The 18952-nt window shown below is 42.7% G+C and overlaps 22 non-coding genes across 22 annotated transcripts; all 22 read right to left on the minus strand.

The window, feature by feature from the left end:
• Window positions 1–893: 893 nt before the first annotated feature.
• Window positions 894–1060, minus strand: LOC134590709 (U1 spliceosomal RNA). The gene has a single exon (XR_010087593.1). It is a non-coding gene; the product is annotated as a U1 spliceosomal RNA (small nuclear RNA).
• A 470-nt stretch (window positions 1061–1530) lies between these two features.
• Window positions 1531–1671, minus strand: LOC134591876 (U4 spliceosomal RNA). Its single transcript, XR_010088580.1, has one exon. It is a non-coding gene; the product is annotated as a U4 spliceosomal RNA (small nuclear RNA).
• Window positions 1672–2570: 899 nt separating this feature from the next.
• Window positions 2571–2737, minus strand: LOC134591001 (U1 spliceosomal RNA). The gene has a single exon (XR_010087843.1). It is a non-coding gene; the product is annotated as a U1 spliceosomal RNA (small nuclear RNA).
• Window positions 2738–3208: 471 nt separating this feature from the next.
• On the minus strand, window positions 3209–3349 carry LOC134593217 (U4 spliceosomal RNA). Its single transcript, XR_010089730.1, has one exon. It is a non-coding gene; the product is annotated as a U4 spliceosomal RNA (small nuclear RNA).
• An 898-nt stretch (window positions 3350–4247) lies between these two features.
• On the minus strand, window positions 4248–4414 carry LOC134591437 (U1 spliceosomal RNA). The gene has a single exon (XR_010088217.1). It is a non-coding gene; the product is annotated as a U1 spliceosomal RNA (small nuclear RNA).
• Window positions 4415–4885: 471 nt separating this feature from the next.
• LOC134591877 (U4 spliceosomal RNA) lies at window positions 4886–5026 on the minus strand. Its single transcript, XR_010088581.1, has one exon. It is a non-coding gene; the product is annotated as a U4 spliceosomal RNA (small nuclear RNA).
• Window positions 5027–5933: 907 nt separating this feature from the next.
• LOC134590759 (U1 spliceosomal RNA) lies at window positions 5934–6100 on the minus strand. Its single transcript, XR_010087635.1, has one exon. It is a non-coding gene; the product is annotated as a U1 spliceosomal RNA (small nuclear RNA).
• A 471-nt stretch (window positions 6101–6571) lies between these two features.
• Window positions 6572–6712, minus strand: LOC134593612 (U4 spliceosomal RNA). Its single transcript, XR_010090069.1, has one exon. It is a non-coding gene; the product is annotated as a U4 spliceosomal RNA (small nuclear RNA).
• Window positions 6713–7612: 900 nt separating this feature from the next.
• Window positions 7613–7779, minus strand: LOC134590561 (U1 spliceosomal RNA). Its single transcript, XR_010087466.1, has one exon. It is a non-coding gene; the product is annotated as a U1 spliceosomal RNA (small nuclear RNA).
• A 478-nt stretch (window positions 7780–8257) lies between these two features.
• On the minus strand, window positions 8258–8398 carry LOC134593806 (U4 spliceosomal RNA). The gene has a single exon (XR_010090235.1). It is a non-coding gene; the product is annotated as a U4 spliceosomal RNA (small nuclear RNA).
• Window positions 8399–9296: 898 nt separating this feature from the next.
• Window positions 9297–9463, minus strand: LOC134591491 (U1 spliceosomal RNA). The gene has a single exon (XR_010088263.1). It is a non-coding gene; the product is annotated as a U1 spliceosomal RNA (small nuclear RNA).
• Window positions 9464–9934: 471 nt separating this feature from the next.
• LOC134591878 (U4 spliceosomal RNA) lies at window positions 9935–10075 on the minus strand. Its single transcript, XR_010088582.1, has one exon. It is a non-coding gene; the product is annotated as a U4 spliceosomal RNA (small nuclear RNA).
• A 907-nt stretch (window positions 10076–10982) lies between these two features.
• Window positions 10983–11149, minus strand: LOC134591168 (U1 spliceosomal RNA). The gene has a single exon (XR_010087985.1). It is a non-coding gene; the product is annotated as a U1 spliceosomal RNA (small nuclear RNA).
• A 471-nt stretch (window positions 11150–11620) lies between these two features.
• LOC134592121 (U4 spliceosomal RNA) lies at window positions 11621–11761 on the minus strand. The gene has a single exon (XR_010088793.1). It is a non-coding gene; the product is annotated as a U4 spliceosomal RNA (small nuclear RNA).
• Window positions 11762–12660: 899 nt separating this feature from the next.
• Window positions 12661–12827, minus strand: LOC134591065 (U1 spliceosomal RNA). Its single transcript, XR_010087898.1, has one exon. It is a non-coding gene; the product is annotated as a U1 spliceosomal RNA (small nuclear RNA).
• Window positions 12828–13298: 471 nt separating this feature from the next.
• On the minus strand, window positions 13299–13439 carry LOC134591879 (U4 spliceosomal RNA). The gene has a single exon (XR_010088583.1). It is a non-coding gene; the product is annotated as a U4 spliceosomal RNA (small nuclear RNA).
• A 907-nt stretch (window positions 13440–14346) lies between these two features.
• On the minus strand, window positions 14347–14513 carry LOC134591169 (U1 spliceosomal RNA). Its single transcript, XR_010087986.1, has one exon. It is a non-coding gene; the product is annotated as a U1 spliceosomal RNA (small nuclear RNA).
• Window positions 14514–14984: 471 nt separating this feature from the next.
• Window positions 14985–15125, minus strand: LOC134592122 (U4 spliceosomal RNA). Its single transcript, XR_010088794.1, has one exon. It is a non-coding gene; the product is annotated as a U4 spliceosomal RNA (small nuclear RNA).
• Window positions 15126–16024: 899 nt separating this feature from the next.
• On the minus strand, window positions 16025–16191 carry LOC134589723 (U1 spliceosomal RNA). The gene has a single exon (XR_010086755.1). It is a non-coding gene; the product is annotated as a U1 spliceosomal RNA (small nuclear RNA).
• Window positions 16192–16662: 471 nt separating this feature from the next.
• Window positions 16663–16803, minus strand: LOC134593218 (U4 spliceosomal RNA). Its single transcript, XR_010089731.1, has one exon. It is a non-coding gene; the product is annotated as a U4 spliceosomal RNA (small nuclear RNA).
• An 898-nt stretch (window positions 16804–17701) lies between these two features.
• LOC134590760 (U1 spliceosomal RNA) lies at window positions 17702–17868 on the minus strand. Its single transcript, XR_010087636.1, has one exon. It is a non-coding gene; the product is annotated as a U1 spliceosomal RNA (small nuclear RNA).
• Window positions 17869–18339: 471 nt separating this feature from the next.
• Window positions 18340–18480, minus strand: LOC134592123 (U4 spliceosomal RNA). Its single transcript, XR_010088795.1, has one exon. It is a non-coding gene; the product is annotated as a U4 spliceosomal RNA (small nuclear RNA).
• Window positions 18481–18952: the final 472 nt, after the last annotated feature.

Consider the following 18952-nt stretch of genomic DNA (forward strand, 5'->3'; position numbering starts at 1 on the left):
TCAAGTGGGCCAGCTTTTAAGAGCTACCACGTAAGGACACTTTAAGACAGCGGTGAGAAAAAGTTCATGACCATAAGCCATTGCAAAGGATTATGGGAGGCAATATTCTAATTAGGCCCGCTTCCTCCTACAGGGAAGCTTAAACCCCAATAAATTCCTCGGTCTTCTTATATGGCATCTTGGAATGGTTCCAAACCTATAACAGAGAGTGAGGGCAACCATATCTTGCTGCAAACCTTGTACAATTTTTTTTCTCTCTTTGGAAACAGTTTTGCCAAGATTCTACTACAGCAGCCATTAGGCAGAGTACACAATCCGCTGGTCTACGTTCGTCCCCAAAGTCACACATTTCATGACTCCATCGATAGGAATGACCCTTGCCTAGCACCTGTCTTCTCTTCATCCACACTCAACAGGGCTGAAAGAACATTTGTGGTGGCTTTTTCAAAATTCCATGGTGTTCATTAGTAAGTGCTAGCGACCACCCAGCTATTCCTAAGGTTTGGTCTGATTGTCTCAAGCGGCAATTCACTGCCTTGATCCAGAAAATCTTTTTTTCCCAGAAATTCAATCAAACGTTACGTTCTGTTGGAAGACATAATATAGGTCTCCAATTCTTTATTTCTTCCATTGCATTTAAGCATACAATAAATCAAAAGAAGTCAGGATAAAAAAATGATGAAAAAAAAGCTGAAAAGTTAAAATAAAAAGTGAAATTCTGGCTTAAAACTGGTCTCCAGAAAACATAGATAATAAAAATGATCAAACCTAGGAAATGATTGTCGCTGCCTGCTTGATGTGGAAAGTAAGAGCCAAAGAAGACGGGTGCCGTTGCTGAAATTATCCTTCGTCAGAATTGGTGAAGTTCTCTATTTTTGTCAAACAAGCAAAGATAGGGGAAAGCGCGAACGCAGTCCCCCACTACCATAAATTATGCAGTCGAGTTTCCCACATTTGAGGAAATCGCAGAGGTCAACTGGTACGGAGTGCAATGAACCAGCCTCACTCTGGGAGAGCCACCTTAGGAATCATGGCTATTGCTCCCCTGCCAGGTAAGTATGACATGACAGGTACATTCAAAGGCACGCCCGCTGGGAAGCCTTTCCTTTAGGCTGTGGTGAAATAATAAAGCAAGTTAAAAAAAAAAAAAGCAAATAAATAATCCAAATGATAGAAGGCTACAAAAGATTACCAAACCTCGTGGCTGATCGTTGTTTTCCTTAGCTACCAGTAATTTTAGTGCCTTCAGGTGGTTAGGTGTGAATAATTGAGCTGGATTCAGGGTGCGAAGGAGCAATCTGCATAAAGGCAAATGCTAGGCCAATGAGCCGAAGGATGGGAATTCGTAGCATGGAGTGAGAATAGTGTGCTGCCGGAAACAAGTGGATTCAGTGGGAGAGAAAGGTAAAAGGGAAATGCTAAGAAGCCAGCGGAAGGAATGGTGCAACAGAGCTCAGGAAGAAACGGGAGTCACGTAAGACACGCCCTAGACATGGGGCGCCATAAACTTTTATTAAACCAATCTTTCAGTCTCCTTAGAGCCTGTCAAAAATTGCCAATGCTGACTTTATTTCAAGTCATCATGGCGGGGTATTGGGTAAAGTTTTCAATTAGCAATAATCACGCCTCGGATTGACCTCATGGGCTACGATACTGCCACTGCGCAAAGCTAGCTGTTCAAGTGGGCCAGCTTTTAAGAGCTACCACGTAAGGACACTTTAAGACAGCGGTGAGAAAAAGTTCATGACCATAAGCCATTGCAAAGGATTATGGGAGGCAATATTCTAATTAGGCCCGCTTCCTCCTACAGGGAAGCTTAAACCCCAACAAATTCCTCGGTCTTCTTATATGGCATCTTGGAATGGTTCCAAACCTATAACAGAGAGTGAGGGCAACCATATCTTGCAGCAAACCTTGTACAATTTTTTTTCTCTCTTTGGAAACAGTTTTGCCAAGATTCTACTACAGCAGCCATTAGGCAGAGTACACAATCCGCTGGTCTACGTTCGTCCCCAAAGTCACACATTTCATGACTCCATCGATAGGAATGACCCTTGCCTAGCACCTGTCTTCTCTTCATCCACACTCAACAGGGCTGAAAGAACATTTGTGGTGGCTTTTTCAAAATTCCATGGTGTTCATTAGTAAGTGCTAGCGACCACCCAGCTATTCCTAAGGTTTGGTCTGATTGTCTCAAGCGGCAATTCACTGCCTTGATCCAGAAAATCTTTTTTTCCCAGAAATTCAATCAAACGTTACGTTCTGTTGGAAGACGTAATATAGGTCTCCAATTCTTTATTTCTTCCATTGCATTGAAGCATACAATAAATCAAAAGAAGTCAGGATAAAAAAATGATGAAAAAAAAGCTGAAAAGTTAAAATAAAAAGTGAAATTCTGGCTTAAAACTGGTCTCCAGAAAACATAGATAATAAAAATGATCAAACCTAGGAAATGATTGTCGCTGCCTGCTTGATGTGGAAAGTAAGAGCCAAAGAAGACGGGTGCCGTGGCTGAAATTCTCCTTCGTCAGAATTGGTGAAGTTCTCTATTTTTGTCAAACAAGCAAACACAGGGGAAAGCGCGAACGCAGTCCCCCACTACCATAAATTATGCAGTCAAGTTTCCCACAATTGAGGAAATCGCAGAGGTCAACTGGTACGGAGTGCAATGAACCAGCCTCACTCTGGGAGAGCCACCTTAGGGATCATGGCTATTGCTCCCCTGCCAGGTAAGTATGACATGACGGGTACATTCAAAGGCACGCCCGCTGGGAAGCCTTTCCTTTAGGCTGTGGTGAAATAATAAAGCAAGTTAAAAAAAAAAAAAAGCAAATAAATAATCCAAATGATAGAAGGCTACAAAAGATTACCAAACCTCGTGGCTGATCGTTGTTTTCCTTAGCTACCAGTAATTTTAGTGCCTTCAGGTGGTTAGGTGTGAATAATTGAGCTGGATTCAGGGTGCGAAGGAGCAATTTGCATAAAGGCAAATGCTAGGCCAATGAGCCGAAGGATGGGAATTCGTAGCATGTAGTGAGAATAGTGTGCTGCCGGAAACAAGTGAATTCAGTGGGAGAGAAAGGTAAAAGGGAAATGCTAAGAAGCCAGCGGAAGGAATGGTGCAACAGAGCTCAGGAAGAAACGGGAGTCACGTAAGACACGCCCTAGACATGGGGCGCCATAAACTTTTATTAAACCAATCTTTCAGTCTCCTTAGAGCCTGTCAAAAATTGCCAATGCTGACTGTATTTCAAGTCATCATGGCAGGGTATTGGGTAAAGTTTTCAATTAGCAATAATCACGCCTCGGATTGACCTCATGGGCTACGATACTGCCACTGCGCAAAGCTAACTGTTCAAGTGGGCCAGCTTTTAAGAGCTACCACGTAAGGACACTTTAAGACAGCGGTGAGAAAAAATTCATGACCATAAGCCATTGCAAAGGATTATGGGAGGCAATATTCTAATTAGGCCCGCTTCCTCCTACAGGGAAGCTTAAACCCCAACAAATTCCTCGGTCTTCTTATATGGCATCTTGGAATGGTTCCAAACCTATAACAGAGAGTGAGGGCAACCATATCTTGCAGCAAACCTTGTACAATTTTTTTTCTCTCTTTGGAAACAGTTTTGCCAAGATTCTACTACAGCAGCCATTAGGCAGAGTACACAATCGCTGGTCTACGTTCGTCCCCAAAGTCACACATTTCATGACTCCATCGATAGGAATGACCCTTGCCTAGCACCTGTCTTCTCTTCATCCACACTCAACAGGGCTGAAAGAACATTTGTGGTGGCTATTTCAAAATTCCATGGTGTTCATTAGTAAGTGCTAGCAACCACCCAGCTATTCCTAAGGTTTGGTCTGATTGTCTCAAGCGGAAATTCACTGCCTTGATCCAGAAAATCTTTTTTTCCCAGAAATTCAATCAAACGTTAAGTTCTGTTGGAAGACGTAATATAGGTCTCCAATTCTTTATTTCTTCCATTGCATTGAAGCATACAATAAATCAAAAGAAGTCAGGATAAAAAAATGATGAAAAAAAAGCTGAAAAGTTAAAATAAAAAGTGAAATTCTGGCTTAAAACTGGTCTCCAGAAAACATAGATAATAAAAATGATCAAGCCTAGGAAATGATTGTCGCTGCCTGCTTGATGCGGAAAGTAAGAGCCAAAGAAGACGGGTGCCGTGGTTGAAATTATCCTTCGTCAGAATTGGTGAAGTTCTCTATTTTTGTCAAACAAGCAAACACAGGGGAAAGCGCGAATGCAGTCCCCCACTACGATAAATTATGCAGTCGAGTTTCCCACATTTGAGGAAATCGCAGAGATCAACTGGTACGGAGTGCAATGAACCAGCCTCACTCTGGGAGAGCCACCTTAGGGATCATGGCTATTGCTCCCCTGCCAGGTAAGTATGACATGACGGGTACATTCAAAGGCACGCCTGCTGGGAAGCCTTTCCTTTAGGCTGTGGTGAAATAATAAAGCAAGTTAAAAAAAAAAGAAAGCAAATAAATAATCCAAATGATAGAAGGCTACAAAAGATTACCAAACCTCGTGGCTGATCGTTGTTTTCCTTAGCTACCAGTAATTTTAGTGCCTTCAGGTGGTTAGGTGTGAATAATTGAGCTGGATTCAGGGTGCGAAGGAGCAATTTGCATAAAGGCAAATGCTAGGCCAATGAGCCGAAGGATGGGAATTCGTAGCATGTAGTGAGAATAGTGTGCTGCCGGAAACAAGTGGATTCAGTGGGAGAGAAAGGTAAAAGGGAAATGCTAAGAAGCCAGCGGAAGGAATGGTGCAACAGAGCTCAGGAAGAAACGGGAGTCACGTAAGACACGCCCTAGACATGGGGCGCCATAAACTTTTATTAAACCAATCTTTCAGTCTCCTTAGAGCCTGTCAAAAATTGCCAATGCTGACTTTATTTCAAGTCATCATGGCGGGGTATTGGGTAAAGTTTTCAATTAGCAATAATCACGCCTCGGATTGACCTCATGGGCTACGATACTGCCACTGCGCAAAGCTAGCTGTTCAAGTGGGTCAGCTTTTAAGAGCTACCACGTAAGGACACTTTAAGACAGCGGTGAGAAAAAGTTCATGACCATAAGCCATTGCAAAGGATTATGGGAGGCAATATTCTAATTAGGCCCGCTTCCTCCTACAGGGAAGCTTAAACCCCAACAAATTCCTCGGTCTTCTTATATGGCATCTTGGAATGGTTCCAAACCTATAACAGAGAGTGAGGGCAACCATATCTTGCAGCAAACCTTGTACAATTTTTTTTCTCTCTTTGGAAACGGTTTTGCCAAGATTCTACTACAGCAGCCATTAGGCAGAGTACACAATCCGCTGGTCTACGTTCGTCCCCAAAGTCACACATTTCATGACTCCATCGATAGGAATGACCCTTGCCTAGCACCTGTCTTCTCTTCATCCACACTCAACAGGGCTGAAAGAACATTTGTGGTGGCTTTTTCAAAATTCCATGGTGTTCATTAGTAAGTGCTAGCGACCACCCAGCTATTCCTAAGGTTTGGTCTGATTGTCTCAAGCGCTCAAGCGGCAATTCACTGCCTTGATCCAGAAAATCTTTTTTTCCCAGAAATTCAATCAAACGTTACGTTCTGTTGGAAGACGTAATATAGGTCTCCAATTCTTTATTTCTTCCATTGCATTGAAGCATACAATAAATCAAAAGAAGTCAGGATAAAAAAATTATGAAAAAAAAGCTGAAAAATTAAAATAAAAAGTGAAATTCTGGCTTAAAACTGGTCTCCAGAAAACATAGATAATAAAAATGATCAAGCCTAGGAAATGATTGTCGCTGCCTGCTTGATGCGGAAAGTAAGAGCCAAAGAAGACGGGTGCCGTGGCTGAAATTATCCTTCGTCAGAATTGGTGAAGTTCTCTATTTTTGTCAAACAAGCAAACACAGGGGAAAGCGCGAACGCAGTCCCCCACTACCATAAATTATGCAGTCGAGTTTCCCACATTTGAGGAAATCGCAGAGGTCAATTGGTACGGAGTGCAATGAACCAGCCTCACTCTGGGAGAGCCACCTTAGGGATCATGGCTATTGCTCCCCTGCCAGGTAAGTATGACATGACGGGTACATTCAAAGGCACGACCGCTGGGAAGCCTTTCCTTTAGGCTGTGGTGAAATAATAAAGCAAGTAAAAAAAAAAAAAAAGCAAATAAATAATCCAAATGATAGAAGGCTACAAAAGATTACCAAACCTCGTGGCTGATCGTTGTTTTCCTTAGCTACCAGTAATTTTAGTGCCTTCAGGTGGTTAGGTGTGAATAATTGAGCTGGATTCAGGGTGCGAAGGAGCAATTTGCATAAAGGCAAATGCTAGGCCAATGAGCCGAAGGATGGGAATTCGTAGCATGTAGTGAGAATAGTGTGCTGCCGGAAACAAGTGAATTCAGTGGGAGAGAAAGGTAAAAGGGAAATGCTAAGAAGCCAGCGGAAGGAATGGTGCAACAGAGCTCAGGAAGAAACGGGAGTCACGTAAGACACGCCCTAGACATGGGGCGCCATAAACTTTTATTAAACCAATCTTTCAGTCTCCTTAGAGCCTGTAAAAAATTGCCAATGCTGACTGTATTTCAAGTCATCATGGCGTGGTATTGGGTAAAGTTTTCAATTAGCAATAATCACGCCTCGGATTGACCTCATGGGCTACGATACTGCCACTGCGCAAAGCTAGCTGTTCAAGTGGGCAAGCTTTTAAGAGCTACCACGTAAGGACACTTTAAGACAGCGGTGAGAAAAAGTTCATGACCATAAGCCATTGCAAAGGATTATGGGAGGCAATATTCTAATTAGGCCCGCTTCCTCCTACAGGGAAGCTTAAACCCCAACAAATTCCTCGGTCTTCTTATATGGCATCTTGGAATGGTTCCAAACCTATAACAGAGAGTGAGGGCAACCATATCTTGCAGCAAACCTTGTACAATTTTTTTTCTCTCTTTGGAAACTGTTTTGCCAAGATTCTACTACAGCAGCCATTAGGCAGAGTACACAATCCGCTGGTCTACGTTCGTCCCCAAAGTCACACATTTCATGACTCCATCGATAGGAATGACCCTTGCCTAGCACCTGTCTTCTCTTCATCCACACTCAACAGGGCTGAAAGAACATTTGTGGTGGCTTTTTCAAAATTCCATGGTGTTCATTAGTAAGTGCTAGCGACCACCCAGCTATTCCTAAGGTTTGGTCTGATTGTCTCAAGCGGCAATTCACTGCCTTGATCCAGAAAATCTTTTTTTCCCAGAAATTCAATCAAACGTTACGTTCTGTTGGAAGACGTAATATAGGTCTCCAATTCTTTATTTCTTCCATTGCATTGAAGCATACAATAAATCAAAAGAAGTCAGGATAAAAAAATGATGAAAAAAAAAGCTGAAAAGTTAAAATAAAAAGTGAAATTCTGGCTTAAAACTGGTCTCCAGAAAACATAGATAATAAAAATGATCAAGCCTAGGAAATGATTGTCGCTGCCTGCTTGATGTGGAAAGTAAGAACCAAAGAAGACGGGTGCCGTGGCTGAAATTATCCTTCGTCAGAATTGGTGAAGTTCTCTATTTTTGTCAAACAAGCAAACACAGGGGAAAGCGCGAACGCAGTCCCCCACTACCATAAATTATGCAGTCGAGTTTCCCACATTTGAGGAAATCGCAGAGGTCAACTGGTACGGAATGCAATGAACCAGCCTCACTCTGGGAGAGCCACCTTAGGGATCATGGCTATTGCTCCCCTGCCAGGTAAGTATGACATGACGGGTACATTCAAAGGCACGCCCGCTGGGAAGCCTTTCCTTTAGGCTGTGGTGAAATAATAAAGCAAGTTAAAAAAAAAAAAAAAAGAAGAGCAAATAAACAATCCAAATGATAGAAGGCTACAAAAGATTACCAAACCTCGTGGCTGATCGTTGTTTTCCTTAGCTACCAGTAATTTTAGTGCCTTCAGGTGGTTAGGTGTGAATAATTGAGCTGGATTCAGGGTGCGAAGGAGCAATTTGCATAAAGGCAAATGCTAGGCCAATGAGCCGAAGGATGGGAATTCGTAGCATGTAGTGAGAATAGTGTACTGCCGGAAACAAGTGAATTCAGTGGGAGAGAAAGGTAAAAGGGAAATGCTAAGAAGCCAGCGGAAGGAATGGTGCAACAGAGCTCAGGAAGAAACAGGAGTCACATAAGACACGCCCTAGACATGGGGCGCCATAAACTTTTATTAAACCAATCTTTCAGTCTCCTTAGAGCCTGTCAAAAATTGCCAATGCTGACTGTATTTCAAGTCATCATGGCAGGGTATTGGGTAAAGTTTTCAAATAGCAATAATCACGCCTCGGATTGACCTCATGGGCTACGATACTGCTACTGCGCAAAGATAACTGTTCAAGTTGGCCAGCTTTTAAGAGCTACCACGTAAGGACACTTTAAGACAGCGGTGAGAAAAAGTTCATGACCATAAGCCATTGCAAAGGATTATGGGAGGCAATATTCTAATTAGGCCCGCTTCCTCCTACAGGGAAGCTTAAACCCCAACAAATTCCTCGGTCTTCTTATATGGCATCTTGGAATGGTTCCAAACCTATAACAGAGAGTGAGGGCAACCATATCTTGCAGCAAACCTTGTACAATTTTTTTTCTCTCTTTGGAAACAGTTTTGCCAAGATTCTACTACAGCAGCCATTAGGCAGAGTACACAATCGCTGGTCTACGTTCGTCCCCAAAGTCACACATTTCATGACTCCATCGATAGGAATGACCCTTGCCTAGCACCTGTCTTCTCTTCATCCACACTCAACAGGGCTGAAAGAACATTTGTGGTGGCTATTTCAAAATTCCATGGTGTTCATTAGTAAGTGCTAGCAACCACCCAGCTATTCCTAAGGTTTGGTCTGATTGTCTCAAGCGGAAATTCACTGCCTTGATCCAGAAAATCTTTTTTTCCCAGAAATTCAATCAAACGTTAAGTTCTGTTGGAAGACGTAATATAGGTCTCCAATTCTTTATTTCTTCCATTGCATTGAAGCATACAATAAATCAAAAGAAGTCAGGATAAAAAAATGATGAAAAAAAAGCTGAAAAGTTAAAATAAAAAGTGAAATTCTGGCTTAAAACTGGTCTCCAGAAAACATAGATAATAAAAATGATCAAGCCTAGGAAATAATTGTCGCTGCCTGCTTGATGCGGAAAGTAAGAGCCAAAGAAGACGGGTGCCGTGGTTGAAATTATCCTTCGTCAGAATTGGTGAAGTTCTCTATTTTTGTCAAACAAGCAAACACAGGGGAAAGCGCGAACGCAGTCCCCCACTACGATAAATTATGCAGTCGAGTTTCCCACATTTGAGGAAATCGCAGAGATCAACTGGTACGGAGTGCAATGAACCAGCCTCACTCTGGGGGAGCCACCTTAGGGATCATGGTTATTGCTCCCCTGCCAGGTAAGTATGACATGACGGGTACATTCAAAGGCACGCCTGCTGGGAAGCCTTTCCTTTAGGCTGTGGTGAAATAATAAAGCAAGTTAAAAAAAAAAAAAAGCAAATAAATAATCCAAATGATAGAAGGCTACAAAAGATTACCAAACCTCGTGGCTGATCGTTGTTTTCCTTAGCTACCAGTAATTTTAGTGCCTTCAGGTGGTTAGGTGTGAATAATTGAGCTGGATTCAGGGTGCGAAGGAGCAATTTGCATAAAGGCAAATGCTAGGCCAATGAGCCGAAGGATGGGAATTCGTAGCATGTAGTGAGAATAGTGTGCTGCCGGAAACAAGTGGATTCAGTGGGAGAGAAAGGTAAAAGGGAAATGCTAAGAAGCCAGCGGAAGGAATGGTGCAACAGAGCTCAGGAAGAAACGGGAGTCACGTAAGACACGCCCTAGACATGGGGCGCCATAAACTTTTATTAAACCAATCTTTCAGTCTCCTTAGAGCCTGTCAAAAATTGCCAATGCTGACTTTATTTCAAGTCATCATGGCGGGGTATTGGGTAAAGTTTTCAATTAGCAATAATCACGCCTCGGATTGACCTCATGGGCTACGATACTGCCACTGCGCAAAGCTAGCTGTTCAAGTGGGCCAGCTTTTAAGAGCTACCACGTAAGGACACTTTAAGACAGCGGTGAGAAAAAGTTCATGACCATAAGCCATTGCAAAGGATTATGGGAGGCAATATTCTAATTAGGCCCGCTTCCTCCTACAGGGAAGCTTAAACCCCAACAAATTCCTCGGTCTTCTTATATGGCATCTTGGAATGGTTCCAAACCTATAACAGAGAGTGAGGGCAACCATATCTTGCAGCAAACCTTGTACAATTTTTTTTCTCTCTTTGGAAACGGTTTTGCCAAGATTCTACTACAGCAGCCATTAGGCAGAGTACACAATCCGCTGGTCTACGTTCGTCCCCAAAGTCACACATTTCATGACTCCATCGATAGGAATGACCCTTGCCTAGCACCTGTCTTCTCTTCATCCACACTCAACAGGGCTGAAAGAACATTTGTGGTGGCTTTTTCAAAATTCCATGGTGTTCATTAGTAAGTGCTAGCGACCACCCAGCTATTCCTAAGGTTTGGTCTGATTGTCTCAAGCGCTCAAGCGGCAATTCACTGCCTTGATCCAGAAAATCTTTTTTTCCCAGAAATTCAATCAAACGTTACGTTCTGTTGGAAGACGTAATATAGGTCTCCAATTCTTTATTTCTTCCATTGCATTGAAGCATACAATAAATCAAAAGAAGTCAGGATAAAAAAATGATGAAAAAAAAGCTGAAAAATTAAAATAAAAAGTGAAATTCTGGCTTAAAACTGGTCTCCAGAAAACATAGATAATAAAAATGATCAAGCCTAGGAAATGATTGTCGCTGCCTGCTTGATGCGGAAAGTAAGAGCCAAAGAAGACGGGTGCCGTGGCTGAAATTATCCTTCGTCAGAATTGGTGAAGTTCTCTATTTTTGTCAAACAAGCAAACACAGGGGAAAGCACGAACGCAGTCCCCCACTACCATAAATTATGCAGTCGAGTTTCCCACATTTGAGGAAATCGCAGAGGTCAATTGGTACGGAGTGCAATGAACCAGCCTCACTCTGGGAGAGCCACCTTAGGGATCATGGCTATTGCTCCCCTGCCAGGTAAGTATGACATGACGGGTACATTCAAAGGCACGACCGCTGGGAAGCCTTTCCTTTAGGCTGTGGTGAAATAATAAAGCAAGTAAAAAAAAAAAAAAAGCAAATAAATAATCCAAATGATAGAAGGCTACAAAAGATTACCAAACCTCGTGGCTGATCGTTGTTTTCCTTAGCTACCAGTAATTTTAGTGCCTTCAGGTGGTTAGGTGTGAATAATTGAGCTGGATTCAGGGTGCGAAGGAGCAATTTGCATAAAGGCAAATGCTAGGCCAATGAGCCGAAGGATGGGAATTCGTAGCATGTAGTGAGAATAGTGTGCTGCCGGAAACAAGTGAATTCAGTGGGAGAGAAAGGTAAAAGGGAAATGCTAAGAAGCCAGCGGAAGGAATGGTGCAACAGAGCTCAGGAAGAAACGGGAGTCACGTAAGACACGCCCTAGACATGGGGCGCCATAAACTTTTATTAAACCAATCTTTCAGTCTCCTTAGAGCCTGTCAAAAATTGCCAATGCTGACTGTATTTCAAGTCATCATGGCGGGGTATTGGGTAAAGTTTTCAATTAGCAATAATCACGCCTCGGATTGACCTCATGGGCTACGATACTGCCACTGCGCAAAGCTAGCCGTTCAAGTGGGCAAGCTTTTAAGAGCTACCACGTAAGGACACTTTAAGACAGCGGTGAGAAAAAGTTCATGACCATAAGCCATTGCAAAGGATTATGGGAGGCAATATTCTAATTAGGCCCGCTTCCTCCTACAGGGAAGCTTAAACCCCAACAAATTCCTCGGTCTTCTTATATGGCATCTTGGAATGGTTCCAAACCTATAACAGAGAGTGAGGGCAACCATATCTTGCAGCAAACCTTGTACAATTTTTTTTCTCTCTTTGGAAACGGTTTTGCCAAGATTCTACTACAGCAGCCATTAGGCAGAGTACACAATCCGCTGGTCTACGTTCGTCCCCAAAGTCACACATTTCATGACTCCATCGATAGGAATGACCCTTGCCTAGCACCTGTCTTCTCTTCATCCACACTCAACAGGGCTGAAAGAACATTTGTGGTGGCTTTTTCAAAATTCCATGGTGTTCATTAGTAAGTGCTAGCGACCACCCAGCTATTCCTAAGGTTTGGTCTGATTGTCTCAAGCGGCAATTCACTGCCTTGATCCAGAAAATCTTTTTTTCCCAGAAATTCAATCAAACGTTACGTTCTGTTGGAAGATGTAATATAGGTCTCCAATTCTTTATTTCTTCCATTGCATTGAAGCATACAATAAATCAAAAGAAGTCAGGATAAAAAAATGATGAAAAAAAAGCTGAAAAGTTAAAATAAAAAGTGAAATTCTGGCTTAAAACTGGTCTCCAGAAAACATAGATAATAAAAATGATCAAGCCTAGGAAATGATTGTCGCTGCCTGCTTGATGCGGAAAGTAAGAGCCAAAGAAGACGGGTGCCGTGGTTGAAATTATCCTTCGTCAGAATTGGTGAAGTTCTCTATTTTTGTCAAACAAGCAAACACAGGGGAAAGCGCGAACGCAGTCCCCCACTACGATAAATTATGCAGTCGAGTTTCCCACATTTGAGGAAATCGCAGAGATCAACTGGTACGGAGTGCAATGAACCAGCCTCACTCTGGGAGAGCCACCTTAGGGATCATGGCTATTGCTCCCCTGCCAGGTAAGTATGACATGACGGGTACATTCAAAGGCACGCCTGCTGGGAAGCCTTTCCTTTAGGCTGTGGTGAAATAATAAAGCAAGTTAAAAAAAAAAAAAAGCAAATAAATAATCCAAATGATAGAAGGCTACAAAAGATTACCAAACCTCGTGGCTGATCGTTGTTTTCCTTAGCTACCAGTAATTTTAGTGCCTTCAGGTGGTTAGGTGTGAATAATTGAGCTGGATTCAGGGTGCGAAGGAGCAATTTGCATAAAGGCAAATGCTAGGCCAATGAGCCGAAGGATGGGAATTCGTAGCATGTAGTGAGAATAGTGTGCTGCCGGAAACAAGTGGATTCAGTGGGAGAGAAAGGTAAAAGGGAAATGCTAAGAAGCCAGCGGAAGGAATGGTGCAACAGAGCTCAGGAAGAAACGGGAGTCACGTAAGACACGCCCTAGACATGGGGCGCCATAAACTTTTATTAAACCAATCTTTCAGTCTCCTTAGAGCCTGTCAAAAATTGCCAATGCTGACTTTATTTCAAGTCATCATGGCGGGGTATTGGGTAAAGTTTTCAATTAGCAATAATCACGCCTCGGATTGACCTCATGGGCTACGATACTGCCACTGCGCAAAGCTAGCTGTTCAAGTGGGCCAGCTTTTAAGAGCTACCACGTAAGGACACTTTAAGACAGCGGTGAGAAAAAGTTCATGACCATAAGCCATTGCAAAGGATTATGGGAGGCAATATTCTAATTAGGCCCGCTTCCTCCTACAGGGAAGCTTAAACCCCAACAAATTCCTCGGTCTTCTTATATGGCATCTTGGAATGGTTCCAAACCTATAACAGAGAGTGAGGGCAACCATATCTTGCAGCAAACCTTGTACAATTTTTTTTCTCTCTTTGGAAACGGTTTTGCCAAGATTCTACTACAGCAGCCATTAGGCAGAGTACACAATCCGCTGGTCTACGTTCGTCCCCAAAGTCACACATTTCATGACTCCATCGATAGGAATGACCCTTGCCTAGCACCTGTCTTCTATTCATCCACACTCAACAGGGCTGAAAGAACATTTGTGGTGGCTTTTTCAAAATTCCATGGTGTTCATTAGTAAGTGCTAGCGACCACCCAGCTATTCCTAAGGTTTGGTCTGATTGTCTCAAGCGCTCAAGCGGCAATTCACTGCCTTGATCCAGAAAATCTTTTTTTCCCAGAAATTCAATCAAACGTTACGTTCTGTTGGAAGACGTAATATAGGTCTCCAATTCTTTATTTCTTCCATTGCATTGAAGCATACAATAAATCAAAAGAAGTCAGGATAAAAAAATGATGAAAAAAAAGCTGAAAAATTAAAATAAAAAGTGAAATTCTGGCTTAAAACTGGTCTCCAGAAAACATAGATAATAAAAATGATCAAGCCTAGGAAATGATTGTCGCTGCCTGCTTGATGCGGAAAGTAAGAGCCAAAGAAGACGGGTGCCGTGGCTGAAATTATCCTTCGTCAGAATTGGTGAAGTTCTCTATTTTTGTCAAACAAGCAAACGCAGGGGAAAGCACGAACGCAGTCCCCCACTACCATAAATTATGCAGTCGAGTTTCCCACATTTGAGGAAATCGCAGAGGTCAATTGGTACGGAGTGCAATGAACCAGCCTCACTCTGGGAGAGCCACCTTAGGGATCATGGCTATTGCTCCCCTGCCAGGTAAGTATGACATGACGGGTACATTCAAAGGCACGACCGCTGGGAAGCCTTTCCTTTAGGCTGTGGTGAAATAATAAAGCAAGTAAAAAAAAAAAAAAAGCAAATAAATAATCCAAATGATAGAAGGCTACAAAAGATTACCAAACCTCGTGGCTGATCGTTGTTTTCCTTAGCTACCAGTAATTTTAGTGCCTTCAGGTGGTTAGGTGTGAATAATTGAGCTGGATTCAGGGTGCGAAGGAGCAATTTGCATAAAGGCAAATGCTAGGCCAATGAGCCGAAGGATGGGAATTCGTAGCATGTAGTGAGAATAGTGTGCTGCCGGAAACAAGTGAATTCAGTGGGAGAGAAAGGTAAAAGGGAAATGCTAAGAAGCCAGCGGAAGGAATGGTGCAACAGAGCTCAGGAAGAAACGGGAGTCACGTAAGACACGCCCTAGACATGGGGCGCCATAAACTTTTATTAAACCAATCTTTCAGTCTCCTTAGAGCCTGTCAAAAATTGCCAATGCTGACTGTATTTCAAGTCATCATGGCGGGGTATTGGGTAAAGTTTTCAATTAGCAATAATCACGCCTCGGATTGACCTCATGGGCTACGATACTGCCACTGCGCAAAGCTAGCTGTTCAAGTGGGCAAGCTTTTAAGAGCTACCACGTAAGGACACTTTAAGACAGCGGTGAGAAAAAGTTCATGACCATAAGCCATTGCAAAGGATTATGGGAGGCAATATTCTAATTAGGCCCGCTTCCTCCTACAGGGAAGCTTAAACCCCAACAAATTCCTCGGTCTTCTTATATGGCATCTTGGAATGGTTCCAAACCTATAACAGAGAGTGAGGGCAACCATATCTTGCAGCAAACCTTGTACAATTTTTTTTCTCTCTTTGGAAACTGTTTTGCCAAGATTCTACTACAGCAGCCATTAGGCAGAGTACACAATCCGCTGGTCTACGTTCGTCCCCAAAGTCACACATTTCATGACTCCATCGATAGGAATGACCCTTGCCTAGCACCTGTCTTCTCTTCATCCACACTCAACAGGGCTGAAAGAACATTTGTGGTGGCTTTTTCAAAATTCCATGGTGTTCATTAGTAAGTGCTAGCGACCACCCAGCTATTCCTAAGGTTTGGTCTGATTGTCTCAAGCGGCAATTCACTGCCTTGATCCAGAAAATCTTTTTTTCCCAGAAATTCAATCAAACGTTACGTTCTGTTGGAAGACGTAATATAGGTCTCCAATTCTTTATTTCTTCCATTGCATTGAAGCATACAATAAATCAAAAGAAGTCAGGATAAAAAAATGATGAAAAAAAAGCTGAAAAGTTAAAATAAAAAGTGAAATTCTGGCTTAAAACTGGTCTCCAGAAAACATAGATAATAAAAATGATCAAGCCTAGGAAATGATTGTCGCTGCCTGCTTGATGTGGAAAGTAAGAACCAAAGAAGACGGGTGCCGTGGCTGAAATTATCCTTCGTCAGAATTGGTGAAGTTCTCTATTTTTGTCAAACAAGCAAACACAGGGGAAAGCGCGAACGCAGTCCCCCACTACCATAAATTATGCAGTCGAGTTTCCCACATTTGAGGAAATCGCAGAGGTCAACTGGTACGGAGTGCAATGAACCAGCCTCACTCTGGGAGAGCCACCTTAGGGATCATGGCTATTGCTCCCCTGCCAGGTAAGTATGACATGACGGGTACATTCAAAGGCACGCCCGCTGGGAAGCCTTTCCTTTAGGCTGTGGTGAAATAATAAAGCAAGTTAAAAAAAAAAAAAAGCAAATAAATAATCCAAATGATAGAAGGCTACAAAAGATTACCAAACCTCGTGGCTGATCGTTGTTTTCCTTAGCTACCAGTAATTTTAGTGCCTTCAGGTGGTTAGGTGTGAATAATTGAGCTGGATTCAGGGTGCGAAGGAGCAATTTGCATAAAGGCAAATGCTAGGCCAATGAGCCGAAGGATGGGAATTCGTAGCATGTAGTGAGAATAGTGTACTGCCGGAAACAAGTGAATTCAGTGGGAGAGAAAGGTAAAAGGGAAATGCTAAGAAGCCAGCGGAAGGAATGGTGCAACAGAGCTCAGGAAGAAACGGGAGTCACGTAAGACACGCCCTAGACATGGGGCGCCATAAACTTTTATTAAACCAATCTTTCAGTCTCCTTAGAGCCTGTCAAAAATTGCCAATGCTGACTGTATTTCAAGTCATCATGGCAGGGTATTGGGTAAAGTTTTCAATTAGCAATAATCACGCCTCGGATTGACCTCATGGGCTACGATACTGCCACTGCGCAAAGCTAACTGTTCAAGTGGGCCAGCTTTTAAGAGCTACCACGTAAGGACACTTTAAGACAGCGGTGAGAAAAAGTTCATGACCATAAGCCATTGCAAAGGATTATGGGAGGCAATATTCTAATTAGGCCCGCTTCCTCCTACAGGGAAGCTTAAACCCCAACAAATTCCTCGGTCTTCTTATATGGCATCTTGGAATGGTTCCAAACCTATAACAGAGAGTGAGGGCAACCATATCTTGCAGCAAACCTTGTACAATTTTTTTTCTCTCTTTGGAAACAGTTTTGCCAAGATTCTACTACAGCAGCCATTAGGCAGAGTACACAATCGCTGGTCTACGTTCGTCCCCAAAGTCACACATTTCATGACTCCATCGATAGGAATGACCCTTGCCTAGCACCTGTCTTCTCTTCATCCACACTCAACAGGGCTGAAAGAACATTTGTGGTGGCTATTTCAAAATTCCATGGTGTTCATTAGTAAGTGCTAGCAACCACCCAGCTATTCCTAAGGTTTGGTCTGATTGTCTCAAGCGGAAATTCACTGCCTTGATCCAGAAAATCTTTTTTTCCCAGAAATTCAATCAAACGTTAAGTTCTGTTGGAAGACGTAATATAGGTCTCCAATTCTTTATTTCTTCCATTGCATTGAAGCATACAATAAATCAAAAGAAGTCAGGATAAAAAAATGATGAAAAAAAAGCTGAAAAATTAAAATAAAAAGTGAAATTCTGGCTTAAAACTGGTCTCCAGAAAACATAGATAATAAAAATGATCAAGCCTAGGAAATGATTGTCGCTGCTTGCTTGATGCGGAAAGTAAGAGCCAAAGAAGACGGGTGCCGTGGCTGAAATTATCCTTCGTCAGAATTGGTGAAGTTCTCTATTTTTGTCAAACAAGCAAACACAGGGGAAAGCGCGAACGCAGTCCCCCACTACCATAAATTATGCAGTCGAGTTTCCCACATTTGAGGAAATCGCAGAGGTCAATTGGTACGGAGTGCAATGAACCAGCCTCACTCTGGGAGAGCCACCTTAGGGATCATGGCTATTGCTCCCCTGCCAGGTAAGTATGACATGACGGGTACATTCAAAGGCACGACCGCTGGGAAGCCTTTCCTTTAGGCTGTGGTGAAATAATAAAGCAAGTAAAAAAAAAAAAAAAGCAAATAAATAATCCAAATGATAGAAGGCTACAAAAGATTACCAAACCTCGTGGCTGATCGTTGTTTTCCTTAGCTACCAGTAATTTTAGTGCCTTCAGGTGGTTAGGTGTGAATAATTGAGCTGGATTCAGGGTGCGAAGGAGCAATTTGCATAAAGGCAAATGCTAGGCCAATGAGCCGAAGGATGGGAATTCGTAGCATGTAGTGAGAATAGTGTGCTGCCGGAAACAAGTGAATTCAGTGGGAGAGAAAGGTAAAAGGGAAATGCTAAGAAGCCAGCGGAAGGAATGGTGCAACAGAGCTCAGGAAGAAACGGGAGTCACGTAAGACACGCCCTAGACATGGGGCGCCATAAACTTTTATTAAACCAATCTTTCAGTCTCCTTAGAGCCTGTCAAAAATTGCCAATGCTGACTGTATTTCAAGTCATCATGGCGGGGTATTGGGTAAAGTTTTCAATTAGCAATAATCACGCCTCGGATTGACCTCATGGGCTACGATACTGCCACTGCGCAAAGCTAGCTGTTCAAGTGGGCAAGCTTTTAAGAGCTACCACGTAAGGAAACTTTAAGACAGCGGTGAGAAAAAGTTCATGACCATAAGCCATTGCAAAGGATTATGGGAGGCAATATTCTAATTAGGCCCGCTTCCTCCTACAGGGAAGCTTAAACCCCAACAAATTCCTCGGTCTTCTTATATGGCATATTGTAATGGTTCCAAACCTATAACAGAGAGTGAGGGCAACCATATCTTGCAGCAAACCTTGTACAATTTTTTTTCTCTCTTTGGAAACAGTTTTGCCAAGATTCTACTTCAGCAGCCATTAGGCAGAGTACACAATCCGCTGGTCTACGTTCGTCCCCAAAGTCACACATTTCATGACTCCATCGATAGGAATGACCCTTGCCTAGCACCTGTCTTCTCTTCATCCACACTCAACAGGGCTGAAAGAACATTTGTGGTGGCTTTTTCAAAATTCCATGGTGTTCATT

The sequence above is a fragment of the Pelobates fuscus genome, chromosome 2, assembly GCF_036172605.1.
Source record: "Pelobates fuscus isolate aPelFus1 chromosome 2, aPelFus1.pri, whole genome shotgun sequence".
Lineage (NCBI taxonomy): Eukaryota > Metazoa > Chordata > Amphibia > Anura > Pelobatidae > Pelobates > Pelobates fuscus.